Here is a 17,386-nt window from a genome sequence, read left to right on the forward strand (position 1 = left end):
ATTGAAGAACTCATATATTGATTTTCAAGTTTTGAAGGTTTTAGGGTTTTAGAAAAAGAAAGAAAAAAGAGTGAGATACTATTGAATGAGAAGCCAAATCAAGTTGATAACATGTTGAATGTAGAGGGAGATACTATTAAGAATGCAACAAGATAATGGAGCTTAGTGGAAAGAAGACACCTTCACTAAGTGGGCCCACAGGCTATTTTTGGCGCAAAGTCTATTTTTAGACATATGGATCATGGTCTATGAGTTGCAGTATGTTATTTGTGGATGATTGGTCATGTTGGTAAAAATAGATGGACTTCTATTTTTAGACATATGGGCAGGTTTCTATTTTTAGACTGCCAGGCTAAAAATAGAACAATCGAATATTATTGTCTCATAATAATATTTGGACTATAAACATTATCTTATCCTCTTGGAGCACTTCAGTTTGAGCTACAGATGTGGCACATGCAGCTGTCAGAAGGAAATACGCTTTCTTTGTGGGTCAATTGAGCTATTGCATGCAGGAATTCATTTAGAACTCATGTGGTTGAGTTTGGTGGAGTTGATTGTGGAGTTGATGGAGTTGTGTTCAGTTTGACTTGGTTGAACTAGTTATATTTTAGTCTAACTAAAGAATACACTAGTGATGAGTTGTGTGAATTAAATATTAATTAATTCACTAATTATTAACTCATAAAGCAACTGAAGAATACATCAATTAACTCAGTGCATGTACAATTCATTGGAAACAGGTGTTAGAGGTTGAGATTGCTATCAGTTGTGACTATAGTTGTGCATGAGATCTTGCACAATCAATGGGATTGAGTTATGCCAATGAGGACTGCGCAGTGTGGGCCAATACCAAGTAAATTATAGCCTGTGATCACGTGATTTTCACTTTGGCTTTTGCAGTGGAGGTAGGCAAAGCAGCGGAGGAGATTTGAACCTGTGACTTGTTCATATCTGAGCTAGTTTTGTGTGTAACAGGTGGTGATAGTACTGAGTACTTGTGAGGAGTATTGTACTATGTATTGTTACATGTTCTCAATCATTATAGTATACAGATAGTGTGGGGTTTTCAGCTGTATGCTTTCCTCAGGTTACATACTGTGTTAATGTGTGCATGCGATTGATGTTTCATTGTTTTTAATGCTGCTAAATTGATGATCAACATAGAGGAGATTATGTATTGTGCATGTATTCCACAATAGTGTATAATCAGGATAATCTCTGTGAATAAGTGTTTATTATTCATAATTTCTACATGGTATCAGAGTTGTTGATCATCAGATCTATTATTCAGAAAGTGTTTACATTTTATTTCTTCAGGAAGAGTCTGTAATCGGGCCATGTAGCCTCTGGATTCATCCTTCTTTTGGAAGGTGAGATATCTGGTAAAAGCCCATACATTCAATCTCTGTATGAGAAATGCTTTGTTCTCACGAATTCTAGATCAGAGGCGGTTGAGTTTGGAGCTGGTGGAATTCAAATTTGCAACAGTGTTTTCTTGGTATGAATGTGGCAATGTCTTTCAACGGATTGTGATTGGAGTATGCTCTTGAGGGCAGCTCGAACTATATTGCATGGAAGGATAGGATGGAGGTGGTGTTAGATGATAATGGGTTGAAGAAGTTCATAGAGGTTGAGGTCCCAAAGCCTATTGATACTACGCAGGTTGATGCTTGGCAAAAGAAGACAGCAAAATGTCGAAGGATTCTGTTGGAGGGCGTGAAGGATCACATTGTGTCCAGCCTACATGGAAAGGCTTCTCCATACTTGATGTGGAAAGCATTGATAGATCTATTCCAAAGCAAGAGCAATCAAAGGAAGCTAGCGGTCAAGGATAAACTCATAAACATCAAATGCGAGAAGGGAGACAGTATGCCCAAGTATCTCACGAAGTTCACTCAGTGCAGGGATGAGCTGGGAAGTGTGGGGGTGACTGTCGATGATGAGGACTTGGTGAGCTTGGCTCTCCTTGGTCTTCCAAAGAGTTGGCATTCCTATCAGGACTCTGTCAATGGTCAGGAGAAATTGCCAGGATGGAAAAGACTTTGGTCAGATCTTGTGCAGGAGGAGATCAGGCGGAATACCAGTGACGGATCTTCATGAAAAGGAACTGATGAAGAAAATTGTGCTTTGGCTGCCAAAGCAAAGAAGGGTAAGAACAAGAAAGCTTCTCAGTCTGGTGCGAAAGGCAAGAAGCAGGACATGTCCAAGGTGAAGTGCTTTCAATGTCACCATCACAGACACTATGCCATAAATTGTCTGCAGAAGAAGAAGAACAAGCAAGTTGCTGGATCTGCAGCAGGAGAGACTCTAGCCTTGCAGTTTGAGCTTGATTTTTCATTGATCGCATGCTTGGTTTCAAATGTGATGGGATCAGTGTGGTTCTTGGACAGTGGTGCATCTTTTCACATGACAGGAGATCAAGATTTGTTTTCTGATCTAGAGGACAAAGATCTTGGAGTGCACATCGAGATGGGCGATGATGGTAGATACAGTGCGACTGGTATCGGTACCATTTCCTTTGAGAGGGAGTCTGGTAAACCCTTCGTATTGAAGGAAGTGATGCATGTTCCAGGATTTAAGAAGAATCTTATCACTGTGGCGATGTTAGAAGACAAGGGATATGATGTTGTTTTCAGCGAGGGAAAGGCTTTCCTGCGTAGCAAGACAACTGGAGAAACCCAGAAGATAGGGGTTCGAGTGAGGAACCTTTATCAGTTGCATGTAGATGGCTACGCAGCAATGGCATGCAAGGCATAAGGATTGGTGAGCCGGGATGATGGCGAGTTGTGGCACAGGAGATTGGGTCACCTTCACCATGGAGCCTTGAAGATACTACAGCAGATCACTATAGGGCTTCCTAAAGGCACTCTTGCACAGTCAGATCAGTTCAAGGGGTGTACTTTGGGAAAGTTTGTGAAATCCACCTTTCACGAGAAGGATAGTCGCGCCACGACGATCCTTGAGAGAATTCACACAGACGTGTGTGGACCTTTCTCAGTAGCTTCGACAGCGAAAAACAGGTATTATGTGATCTTTGTTGATGATTTCTCTGGTAAGTGTTGGATCTTCTTCATGCAGAAGAAGAGCGAGACATACTCAAAGTTCTGTGAGTTCAAAGCACTAGTCGAGAAGGAGTCAAGGAAGAAGGTGAAGGCTCTTAGGAGAGATAATGGTGGTGAATACATCTCTGGCGAGTTCAAGGATTTTTGCAGTGCAGAAGGGATTCGAAGAGTGCTCATAGCTCCCCATAACCCATAGCAGAATAGGGTTGCTGAGCGGAAGAACAAAACGATCGTGGGTGTTGCACATGCGATGTTGCATGATCAGGGCCCACCCCTTCACTTGTGGGTGGAAGCATGCAATACAACAGTATATGTACATAACCATTGTCCTCACAGGATACTTGGCATGAGTACACCCGAGGAGGCTTATTCTGGTAAGAAGCCTGATCTTTCTCATTTGAGGATTTTTGGTGCTAATGTTTACATGCATGTGACGAAGGATTCCAGGAAGAAGTTGGAGCCGACCGCAGAGGTTGGGATATTTGTGGGGTACACTGATACGCCCCACAACTATCGTGTGTATTTGCCAGATAGTGGCAAGACTGTTGTGCGACGGGATATAAAATTTCAGGAGGAGAAAGCCATGAAGTGTTCGCATGAGAGGGAGCCACACTTGCATGCAGATGAGGAGCTATTAGTTCGTAAGGATGAGCTTCAGGACGTGGATCAGCCACAAGATGAGGTTCATGGAGTGGAAGAGACCACTCATGCAGCGCCAACCATCAGAGGGTGAAAGTGCTTGACAGAAGTTGAGGGACTAGCTCAAGATGCAGAGAAAGTTGTAGGACCACCTACAGCCCAACGCAGGTAGAGACAGTCACCTGATTGGTACACTAGATACATGGCTCTTGTGAGCAAATGTGTTGTGAATGCGCCATCCTCTTTTAAGGAAGCTGTGGAGGATCTCACATGGGTAGACGCCATGGTGGAAGAGTATGATTCGATTGTCAGAAACAGTGCATGGGAGATTGTCCCAAGACCGGAAGGGAAATCAATGGTGGGTTCGAGATGGATCTACAAAGTTAAGAAGGCAGCTGATGGGAGTGTGGAGAAGTACAAGGCAAGATTTGTTGCCCGAGGCTTTTCACAGATAGAGGGGATCGATTATGAGGAGACCTTTGCACCTGTCGCAAGGTATTCTTCCATACGGACGATTCTTGCTCTCTCAGCGTAGATGGGATGGCACATTCATCAGATGGATGTGAAGACTGCATTCCTCAACGGAGTCATTGAGGAGGAGGTGTACATAGAGCATCCCAAAGGTTTCTAGATCTTCAGCAGCGAGTCGCATGTGTGTAGGCTCAAGAGAGCGCTGTATGGGTTGAATCAAGCACCACGTGCTTGGTACACACAGATAGACAGTTATTTCACCAGACTTGGATTCTCCAAGAGTGAGGCGGATCCTAACCTATACCAAATTGTGGTGGAGGGTAAGTTTCTTATCATTGTACTTTATGTAGATGATTTGATTCTAACGGGTGATGAGCTGTTGATACTTTCATGCAAGGATGATCTTGCTAAGGAGTTTGAGATGAAGGACTTGGGTCTCCTTCATTATTTCTTGGGATTGGAAATTTGGCAGCACAATGATGGACTATTTGTTTTTCAGGGTAAGTATGCTCGGGAGATCCTAGAGAAGTTCAACATGCATGGCTGCAAGCCTATTGATACCCCTCTTCCTGGAGGTTGGAGGAAGGAGGATGCCGCTTCAGCAGAAGTAGTGGATGCCATTGTTTATCGACAGTTGGTGGGGTTGCTTATGTATCTGGTCATTACACGACCCGATATATGATATGCTGTTAACCAGCTTTCACAAGCTATGGTTAAGCCAACCAAGCTCTTTTGGAAGGCAGGCAAGCATGTATTGCATTATCTCAAAGGCACATCGGGATATGGATTGTGGTACAGACAGGAGGATGAGGTGAAGCTATGTGGCTTCACGGATGCAGATTGGGCAGGGAGCCCAATGGACAGAAAGAGCACATCAGGAGGGGTCTTCAGTATCGGGTCGACAACAGTTTCTTGGTACAGTAGGAAGCAGATATCCGTGGCACTCAGTTCAGCAGAGGCCGAGTATATGGCAGCAAGTTTGGCTGCATGCGAGGCTATATGGATGAGGAAGATCCTGGTCGGGTTGTTCGGTTCTTACTTGGAGCCTACTGTGATTTACTGTGATAACCAGAGTTGCATTAAAATCTCGGCTAATCCTGTATTTCATGATAGATCTAAGCACATTGACATCAAGTATCATCATATCAGAGATTGTGTGCAGCGGAGAATCATGTTACTTTCATACATTCCAACAGAGGATTAGGATGCTGATATCTTGACGAAGGCGCTCACCGGGAGAAAATTCGAATACCACCGAAGCAGGATAGGGGTTGCTGATAATCCATATCTTGTTGAGATGGAGTGTTGAGAATGCAACAAGATGATGGATCTTATTGGAAATAAGTCGCCTTCACTAAGTGGGCCCGCAGGCTATTTTTGGCGCAAAGTCTATTTTTAGACTATGTCTATTTTTAGACATATGGGTCATGGTCTATGAGTTGCAGTATGTTATTTGTGGATGATTCGTCATGTTGGTAAAAATAGATGGACTTCTATTTTTAGACATATGGGCAGGTTTCTATTTTTAGAATACTAGGCTAAAAATAGAACAGTCGAATATTATTGTCTCATAATAATATTTGGAATATAAACATTATCTTATCCTCTTGGAGCACTTTAGTTTGAGCTACAGATGTGGCACATGTAGCTGTCAGAAGGAAATATGCTTTCTTTGTGGGTCAATTGAGCTATTGCATGCAGGACTTCAGTTAGAACTCATGTGGTTGAGTTTGGTGGAGTTGATTGTGGAGTTGATGGAGTTGTGTTCAGTTTGACTTGGTTGAACTAGTTGTATTTTAGTCTAACTAAAGAATACACTAGTGATGAGTTGTGTGAATTAAATATTAATTAATTCACTAATTATTAACTCATAAAGCAACTGAAGAACACATCAGTTAACTCAGTGCATGTACAGTTCAGTGGAGACAGGTGTTAGAGGTTGAGATTGCTATTACTTGTGACTATAGTTGTGCAAGAGATCTTGCACAATCAATGGGATTGAGTTATGCTAATGAGGAATGCACAGTGTGGGCCAATACCAAGTAAATTATAGCCTGTGCTCACGTGATTTTCACTTTGGATTGTACAGTGGAGGCAGGCAAAGCAGCGGAGGAGATTTGAACCTGTGACTTGTTCGGATCTGAGCTAGTTTTGTGTGTAACAGGTGGAGATAGTACTAAGTACTTGTGAGGAGTATTGTACTATGTATTGTTACATGTTCTCAATCATTATAATATACAGATAGTGTGGGGTTTTCAGCTATATGCTTTCCCCGGGTTACATACTGTGTTAATGTGTGCATGTGATTGATGTTTCATTGTTTTTAATGCTGCTAAATTGATGATCAACGTAGAGGAGATTATGTATTGTGCATGTATTTCACAATAGTGTATAATCAGGATAATCTCTGTGAATAAGTGTTTATTATTCAAAATTTCTACATATACTATTATTTCTAAGGAGGTTTATGAGAAGCCGAATAAAGTTGATAACATGTTGATTGCATAGGAATATAACATTGCTCCAAATGGCATGGACAGACCAAAGAGAAAGGTATGAAGTCTAATATTAATGTTGTAATGGTAGATCTCAACCAATGGTAGTGGAGCTTGTATATTGTAGTCATCTATGAATTTTGCAATATTGCTAAATTAATATGTGACTTTAGGTGGACAAAATATAGACATTTTTATAAAAATGGGGGTTTAACATTCAATATTATGTTTGAAATCCAAGCTTTGAATTCTAAGGCCATAGATCCATTAACAATATTAAGATATAGAGGATAAAACACTTTATTATCTCATATGTTATTGGTATAACTAGTTTGGAGATTTATAAATATACTCTCTAGTTATAGTGGAAACTAGTAAGAATAATCTCTAAATTATCCTTTGCCTAAATCACTTTGATTAATTGTTATTTTTTAAGGAAAATTCCCATCTCATCTTCATCTACAAAATAAGTGAGCACAATGTATTATTGACATCTACCAATCTGATGTGAAGTTCCAATGTCCTCAATATTGACATATGTATTTAAGTGTAATTTCAGTCAAATTTTCGAAGCTTCCAATTCATTTAAAGTTGACTCTACGCCAATTACTCACACCATGACCTCTCCACTAGAGTTGTGATGTAGAGAAACATTTCAAATAAGTCAAACTAAGAAAGAGGATTATCCTAGATAATCTAACGAGAGGGTGAAAATCAATTAGCACTATATATTACAAAAATCTACTTCACTTAAATGACGTGTCATGTGTTGTTTAACATTTTGATTAGGTTAAATTAAATTAAAAAATAAAATTAAGAATTAATAATTTTGACAATTCATGTTTTTCCCATTGTGTTTTTAACCCATGGTTTTTTCCATGTTATTATTATCTAATGTATCTTTTTTAAAGTTATGCATAATGCTATTTAAATTTTCCAACTTTTCCCAATTTCTAGTATGTGATTAATATTAGTTTCTTGATATTTACCCTCTCTCTCTTCCCAACTCATTTTATTTGGTTGCATGTCATAATAGAGATAGCTAATCATGTGGTAATCTTTGAATCTAAAATTTCTATCTGTTGTCATTAACCACATTTCAAAATCGCTCTCATACAAGACAATTTTTCACTTACTCTGCCTTAAATCTTTGTTTTCCAAATAGTTATTCTCAATAGGTCTTGGGGAAAAAACTATGTGGCTTTCTCCACAGTTGAAAACAAAAACTTGGTCCTCAAAAAAATGAGCACTCTATATTATTGAAATCTACCAATTTTAAGTGAAGTTCAAAGGTCCTTAAATTGACAAATAATTAATTCATATTTCAATCAAAGCTTTGAAACTTCAAATGCACTCGAAGTTGTCAAATATGATTGAATATAATTTCAATAAAAACTTTACTTAAAATCATTAAATCATCACTAAATCAAAATTATGAGCTATATTTAAATTGATTGATATAATTAAATCCAATCTCAATAAAAAACTTTGTATTTTTAATATATGATATTTTTAATAGATTAAAATTAAATAATTTAAAAGTTTAATTGGGGTGATAGACTCTCTATAGCCCCATGTGATCTGTAGGTGTAATGTAAGTATGTAAAAAATTTTAAATGTTTCATTAATTTAACAAAAAAAAATGTGGCATGAGTGTAAACATTTAAATGTGGCAACATTTAAATGTTAGCTCAATTAATATTAAAATGTTAAAAGTAATAAAAAAAATTCAATTTGTTATATTTTGATTTTGTTATTAAATTGTGAATAGGATTTGTTACAACATGATACCAATACCATGAGTTATCAATACCACAAGCCCAAAAACCCTAAGTTATTTCACAATCAAAATATTTTATTTGAGAATGCAAAATTTTGTGATTCATAATGATTTCTCAGTGTAATTCTTCGGTTAAATCAAAATTTTCAAATCCACCCTTTTCGAACCACTAAGTGTGGTTCATCAAAATATTTGATATCAATATGATAACATTATTAAACCATCCATATTCACGTTCACTTGATCATGGATATTATTAACTTGTAAATAAGTTTTGTTATAATACCATGGGCCAAAACCATGGCTTATCAATACAACATGCCCAAACAAGACAACTTATTTCTCAATAAAAATATTTTATAACATTATGACAATATTCTTAACCATGGATACTATTAAATTGGAAATAGGCTTTGTTACAATACCATGGGTCAATCATGGCTAATCAATACCACATGCCCAAACACCCTAATTTATTTCACAATCAAAATATTTTATAAATATTTTGTTTCAATTGAATTTTATACCATTTTTTAATTAAATCCAAAAGGAAAAAATTTATAATTACTTTTGATATATATCTATACCCTATATCATCATGACCACTAAAAATATTCCCATAGATATTAAATTAAGGTTTTAATAAAATTAAAATGAGAATACTTTTGTAGATAAATATGTGAAATTTATATAATATAAAGAATATTGTTAAGAACCAGCTAATCTCAACTTAAACAGGAATGGAAAAAATTACAGATATAACCATAAATACAGAGATACAGTAGAAATAACTTCATTTCATTAATATCAAATAGTTAAACATGTTTACAAACAGATTGGAAATAAAGCTAGCTTGGGTGATGGTAGCTTATATCTAAGGAGAGATGTGGCAGCTACATGCCTCTGAATTGTGTTACAATGAGGCTCAAAGGCCTATTTATTATTTATAAACAATGAAAAACCATAAACATCCAAAAACCTAACCCTAGGAGATGAAGTTCCAAAACTATGGGCCCCATTTGTGTAAGTTGGTACATCAACTTCCCGAGGTCGTAAATTTGGCATACAATCTTTGTTTGACGTGCACAATACCTCTTTAGGAAGATCTATTCAAGTAATACAACTTTCGAATGGAAAAAATAAACTATGACTCATTATTTCCATGGGTTTCCTAAAAAAATCGTTTAGGGCCTCAAAAAGGCTCTGAAAGTCCATGATCCGAAAAACCGCCAAAATTACTAAATTGTGCTACAATTAAGGAAACTAAAAAATTGAAAGAGACAGTGGTGGTGGTTGAGGTGGAATAGGCAGGTGGTCACCAACATCCGCATTGATCATTCCTCCCCCCTTCAGAAGAAATTTTCCCCATTGCATTGAGTGCCTCAATGAGATGGGGAAACTTTTGTTGAACTTGGTCCCTGGTGAGCCACCTGCCTTGGTGCAGAAGTTGGCCATCTTTGACAACTCGATATAGTTGGATCTTTTTCTCACGAGTGTTCTTGATCTATGTTTCCATGATCCAATTAGTTGTGACTTCTTCCATGCAGTCTAGGTTTAGCTCTTTTGGTGTGAGCTGTTCTATAATGTCAGATGTGTCCAACAATGGTGGAAAGTATGGACGAAGACGGTCTACATTAAACAATAGGTGCAGACCAAGGAAATGTGTAATTTTGAGCTCGAAGGAATTATCCCCTATAGTCTTGGTGATGGTGTATGACCCATATCAGAGCGGGCGAAGGTTGCGGTGGGGTTTAGCTAGGTGCTCCTTTTGCAAATGTAGCCAAACTTTATCACCTACCTCGAACTTGTGTGGCACCCGATGCTCATCCTATAGTTCTTTGTACTTAGCATTAGCTTTGTCCAATATATCATGGACTTGCTGGAAGATGTGTTGAATGCACTTATGGAGGATGTTAGCCCTATAAGCTTCAGACTAAACATGAGCCAAATCTATCTGAGTGGCTCCAAATGGTGTGGTCACTGTAATGGGACATAATGGTTGAAATCCCAGCCCTACTTGAAATGGGTTGTGGCATGTTGAGCTATGGAGAGTTGTTTTGTAGTTGTGTCAGACATAGGGGAGGATTCCATCCCATGTGCATGGATGCTTTGAGTTGTACATGCACAGAATGTTTACAATCATATTGTTGACAACCTCTATTTGGCCATTAGTTTGGGGATGGAAAGTTGTAGACTTGTAAGTTTGGTATCCAACATTGACCAGAGACTTGACAAAAATGCACTTACGAATATTTTTTCTAGATCTAAGACAATGGACTGTGGGATCCCAAACTGTACCCACACTCACTCAAAAAGGAGCATAGCAATGGCCTCTGCTCTGATAGTCTTCTTGCAAGACACCATAATAGCCATCTTAGAGAATCTTTCGACGACCATGAAAATGTAGTCATTACCCTTCTTAGTAGAAGGAAGGCCCGACATGTAATCCATGGAGATGGATTCTCAAGGTCAACTAGGAGTAGGCAGAGGAGTATATAGACTTTGCTTCTTGATGGTTGGCTTGGAAATGACATAGGAAATGGAGGATCAAATGTGCTTCCCAACTTCCTGACGAATGTTCAGCCAATAAAAATACTTCTGTAGTATTGTCATTGTTTTCTCTACTCTGAAATGTCTAGCGACCCGAATGGAGTGTGCCTCACAAATAATCTTGACACGCTCGCTTGAAGGAACATAAATGTGTCCCAAGTGGCATAACAGTGCAACCTGGAGGTGAAAATTTGGGAATTTCTTACCTTTGAGGAGCGTCTAATATGTGTCAATTAATTATGGATCATCCTTGTAAATATGTGACCACCCCAAAGCCTTGTCCCCAAAGGAGTCGAGCAGAGTGATCAATGTCATGATTGGTGGTCAGCTAAGGCAGTCTACAACATTATTGGTGTTTCACTTCTTGTACTTAATGTTTAAATGGAACTATTGCATGTATGTGGACCATTTATGATGGTGATCGTTCTGCAACTTCCCTTGTGTCTGTATGAAGTACAAGCATTAGTGGTTTGTTTGGATGGTTGTTTCTTTCCCCATAATGTAATTCTTCCATTGATGGCAGGCCTGTACAATGGTATACATTTCTTTGTCATAGGTGAGATACTTTCGAACCGTGTCTGAAAGTGTCTCACAGTGGTAAGCCACTAGATGTCCTTTTTGAGTAATAACTGCACCAATAGCATAGTGAAAGGTATATGTCTCAGTCTCAAATGGTTGTTGTAGGTCTAGTAAAGTGAGCATTAGTGCAGAGCAGAGTTGATGCTTCAACTCGGTAAACACCTTCTAATACGTATTGGACCAAAATAAATTTTCTTTCACTCTACCCTTGGTGACTTAACTTAAATGCCAAGTGATATGAGAGAACCCTAATGCAAACCTACGGTAGAAATTGCCAAGACCTAGAAAGGTGCAGACCTCTATTAGATTGGTTGGGGCTAGCCAATTCCCGAATGAATTGTATCTTTGCTGGGTCCACATGCATACCCTGGTCATCAATGATGTACCCTAGATATTGAACCTCGATCATGACAAAAGCGCATTTCTCCAAATTTTCATATAGCTTGTGAGGCCGCAAGTTTTGGAGGACCTCTCAAATATGGTGGAGGTGCTCTTCCCAACTCTAGTTGAAGATCAAGATGTCATCTAGATACACCACCACTAATTCATTGGTGAAGGTTTGCAAGATGTCGTCCATCAATCTCATGAAGGTTGTGGGGGGATTCGTCAACCTAAAAGGCATGAAAAACCATTCAAAAAGGCCCTCATTATATTTGAAGGTAGTCTTCCACACATCAAAGGCTTTGATAGGCACCTGGTGATAACTGGACTTCAAATCAATCTTGCTGAAATATTTGGCCTCCTTGAGCTGGCCTAGAAGGTCATCAATTTGTGGGATTGGGTACCTATTATGTATAGTGATCCTGTTTAGCACCTCATGGTCAATACAGAGTCTCAAAGTCCCATCCTTCTTCTGTACCAATACAATCGAGCTCCCAGAGGGTGATGAGCTTGGCCTGATGTGCCTTTTTTGAAATAACTCTTGAATCTTCCTCTTGAGTAGTGGTCCATTGAGTAGCGACACTCCCTGGGTCATATTGATGGAGTGATTGACCTGACAATGCAGAGTGTTGAAGGAAATGTAACTAGGTTCGGTCTTCATAAATGTACTTTTGATATTTTTATTTATTCAAGAAAAAAAATAGTATTCTATAATATATTTCAATGGGTTTCTTTCTCATTGAAATAGGTCTAGCACATGTTAAAGTGTTATACATGAGTCAAATGGTCAAAAGAAAATCTAGAATAACTTAAGGGCATGTTACACCATGTATTTTTATGTTTTAAAGTCAAGAGAATATCTCCAGTCAAAGTAAATAAGTCTCCTCCAATCAAAGACACCTCCAAAGAAGCAATTCGAGCTATAAAAGTTAAGTCAGCCTACAATCTACAAATCAGCCTAAAGGAGGGACAATCCTCTATATATAGAGGTTGTACACTCCATTATAACGTGAAGTATTCTCTCTAAAATAAGCGAAGGTAGAAGGTCATAAAAAGAGTTGTTAAAGGACAAAAGAAGAGTCTTCAAGGGCAATGAAGAAGGAGAGACCTAAACCAAAGTTGCAGGGACTATTTTTAGGGTGAAAAACAATCACGTGCAAGAAACAGAGGATAGTTTTTGGTCATTATAGTGGTAAGATAACAATCATATATATCTCATGGTTTGGGCTAGTATCCTAGGCCTATAAGGCCTCCTACTCAAGCGAAGAAGATAGTATCTCAAGAAAAGGAGAAAGGAACCAAAGTATAGGGGAAACCTCCCACACGTGAAATAATCTAGGACTATTGTACAGTCACTTTAGTCTACACCTACATCTCAAAAAGGATCTCATTTGGTTGAAATAAGGAAGGTGTCTACACAAGTGAAGGATATCTCTAAGTATAGAAGAGAAGCATCTCATCTAGAGCTCACATAAATAAGGTCTAACAACAGTGGAAAATAAGGATGAACTGTCAAGTAACAAAGTGCCAAAAGAAGGAAGACTAAGTGTCGGGGAACAAAGTGCAGAAAGGAGGAATGACTTGACTTGTTCTTGGAGGAAATTCTAGTTAAGTGTCTAGGATTTGGCATTGATCAATAAGAAGCTTCAAAAAGAGAAACTTACTAAATCATTTTTCTCTCAAGAGAAGAGAGGTTTTGGCCCTGGTAGAGAGCCAACATCTTGTGTTCTTGTTCTTATGTTTTTGGTAGAAGTTTGATGAAGTACACACACATGCATTCCTAATAAGAACAAGAAGATTAAGATTACAAGAAAAACTATAAAGAATTAACAAATTGTTATTATTTCATGAAGAATCACACTACACCTAAATTTCCCTTTGTTCTTCGACATGGTACCAGAGCTAAGTTGACACATCAAGGAAAGGACATCTCAAGAACACCCATCAAGAAATGACATCTGCAAAAGTTGAAGCATCTAGCCAAGAATTCTCAATCACTTCAAGTACAAGAAGGTCTACCATATATCTTTCATCAAAGAAGACTACAAAGTAATAAGAGCCTTACATAAATGCACCCACAAGAAGATCAAATCAAAGGAGGACCTACATCAATGTACAAGCCATCAAGAAAATTTCATCATCAAGCAAGTCCTCTTGGAGAAAGTAGCTTGAAGAACATCAAGATCTAAGGAAGGAAAGCCACCAAGTCTTCAAGTAGAAATCAAGTCTAATACATCTCAAAATCTATCAAGTAAGTATATGTCCCCTTCTGAATATACATCAATGTTCTTTTACAAGGAAAGAAACAAATTGGTAGGTACCAATAACTTTCTTGCATGGAAGAAGAGGACTGATTTACTTCTCAAGGAGAATGAACTCCTAGAACACATCAAATGGAATGTTATTATTCCTGCTAAGGAAAAAAATCAAGCCTTAGCCAAGTATAATAAGGATAAGTCAAGAGCTCAAAGGATTCTAATACAATCCATCAAAGACTCTCTCATTCCTTATGTCTCTAAGTTGGAGACATCCAAATAAATCTATGACAAACTAGTAGAGATATTCTCAGTAACCATAGTTAGAGAAGTGATATCTCTAAAATATGAATTATTCAAGATGAAGATATCAAAGGAAGGAATATATCCCTACTTCATGAAGATCTCTGAGATGAGGGATCAACTTCAAGAGCTAGGGGAAGTCATGCCTGACACAGAAATGACAACAATAGTACTCAATGCTCTACCTGAGGATTGGGGCAACTTCACATCAAGCATATATGCCAAGAAGGAAGCTACCCCACTAAGTGAAATGTGGTCTATATGCAAGACAGATGAAACAAGCCTCAAAGCAAAGGAATATGTGGGATCAAAGGAGAAAGCTTTTGCTACCATGGCCAAGAGAAAGGGAAAATTTGGCAAATTTGGTCCACAAAGAATAAAAAACAAATATGTCCAAAATCTAATGTTACGGATGCCAAGAATATGGACACTACAAAAGGAATTTTCCTAAACTGAAGAAGGACAACAACAAAATAAAAAGGCTCATGTGACTCAAGAAATGAAAGAAGAAGACAAGAAGCAAAAGAAGGAAGATCCTCTGGATCTCTACTATGACTAAGTCTACTTCTTTACTTAAAGTCTTCTTTCAAATTTCTGAGTAGTATAGGAGCATGTAGGAATATAATAAAATTGCATGGCTAGAAACATCTTCTAGAATATAGATTCATGATGTATGTAGAGTTCAAAATGCTCATGTAGAAGGAGCATTTATAAATGAGAACAAAATGTATGGTTAGAAATATCATCTAGAATATAGGATCATGGTAGATATAACTCAAGATATTCATGTACAAGGAGCATACCTAGTATAGGACCTCATCCACAATAAAATAAAATTGATCATGATTACAAATCTTAGAAGAAGTCCATCATCAAAAGGAAAGAAACATTTGCAGGGTAAGGGTCTTCAAGATCCTATGATGGAATCTTCAAAAGAAGATTCATAACAAAAAAGTAGATGTCTCATTGGGAGTCCCATTCATGGTATTCAAGAAAAGGATGATATGCAGGAAAGCGAAGAGGAATCAAGAAGGGCCACACCAAGGACAACCAAATAAAGCTAAGATGATCAAAGGATAACCAAGATGAGGTATGTATGCATCAAATTTTATTCATGTTATCATTTGTATATTATTGAGTCATGGGAATAGTTCTATAACACGATCAAGTAGGAAAGAATCTCTTTCAGCAATGACATGCTCAAATGTATGTACTACAATGCAATGAAGGTCAACAAAATAAAATACTCACATGAGTATAAGATTGTTGACTAAGAAGCAAGTAAAGAAGAAATGTTGACTAGTCCTAGAAGCAAGCAATGAAGAAGTTCTCTCACAAGGAGGAAAAAGTGGTTGACCAATATATCCAAGAAGGAGAAAATGAAGAAAGAGATCAAGCATGTGAAGAACACCATGATCACCAAGAATCACTATCTGATAAGATACTTTGAAGACACCTCTCGAAAGAAGGCATGGAAACTCTGACAAAGGAAGAGAAAGATCAAAGGACCCTTGCACCTATGACTGCCTTGGAGATAGGAAAGGTGCATATAATTGATTCTACTCTACAAATATGTCATGATGAAGAAGCCATACAACAAAACCACCATTTAATGTTGAAGCAATAACAGGATGAAGTCATGAAGGGATACTATATCAAAGTATGGGAACAAGCAAGTACAAAGAAGCATCCATGTGAAGAGTAGTCTGAAGCATAGATAGGATTACAAAGAATGACCAAATGACAAGAGAACTTGATATATGACAACAAGGCCACTTTCCACGAAGGAAGCAATGACATGAAAAACTAGGAAGGAAAGTGATCAATGGATGGTTCCCTACCAAGAAGAATTTTGACCAAAGACTTCATGACAACAAAGGAAGGAAGGAGATCAAGCAATTGGAGGACCCATGGTGTTACAGGGAAAAGTCTCTATTTAGAACTGCTCTATCCCACTAAGGTGTGACAGCTGCCTTAGAAACAAACAGAGAAAAACTACTTTTGTATTTCCTTTATGAATTATAGATAGAGAGGAATACAAAGAACCAACCTGTGTCTTGCACTAATCCTTTGATCCAATCTCTCTCTTCTTTGATAGTCTCCAGCTATCTACTCCCTTGCATGCCCAGCTTCACAAAGTACCTGTAAGATCACAAAAGAGGAACACTATACAAAGACATGGATCTATATTCATAAACAACTTAGGATCAGATTTAAGTTAACCATACAAATGTAACAAGCATCAATGATACAAAAGCATGGAGGAGAACTCAAATAGTTTTTATTGATAAACAAGAAAAGATCCAGGAGGAGTTACAACCAGTGGTTCCAACCGAGCATCAACCTCCCAGCAAAGAAGCCCCTCTTCACCTCAAACAAAGCATAAATCACCCAACAATCTAATGTTTGTCTCTAGAAACCAACAACAATTCCTTACAATATGCAAAATTCCAGCCTTTCGATCTCTGGGATGAGGGATCCATATATAGATATCTGTATGGAGGATGAGTCAGCTTGTGATTTGATTAATGTCTTCTCTCTGTCAGTTCCTGCTTCCACTTGGAGACTGAGGGTCTCTTACTCATCCTTGGTCGAATTCAGTGAGGCAAGTGTCACAGGAGAAGATTTTGGAAGCTTCCATTGCCTCTCCACCTCGCGGAATGACACTGCCATTTGTCATTTCTCGCCCATCGCACCGCACAGAAGGGACTTTTGAAATGCAACACACCCTCACAGTGTATTTAGGTGAGATGCAACGCACTTAGCCGATGGAGCAACTGCAATGATCCTGTTTTGACCAATTCTGAGCAGTTTCTGGTGGAGAACTTCTGGGAGAAGCTGTAATCTATTGACCTTGTTCCTTTAGGG

Source organism: Pinus tabuliformis, chromosome J (assembly GCF_031772625.1).
Source record: "Pinus tabuliformis cultivar Carrire ecotype Pingquan chromosome J, CPIR1, whole genome shotgun sequence".
Lineage (NCBI taxonomy): Eukaryota > Viridiplantae > Streptophyta > Pinopsida > Pinales > Pinaceae > Pinus > Pinus tabuliformis.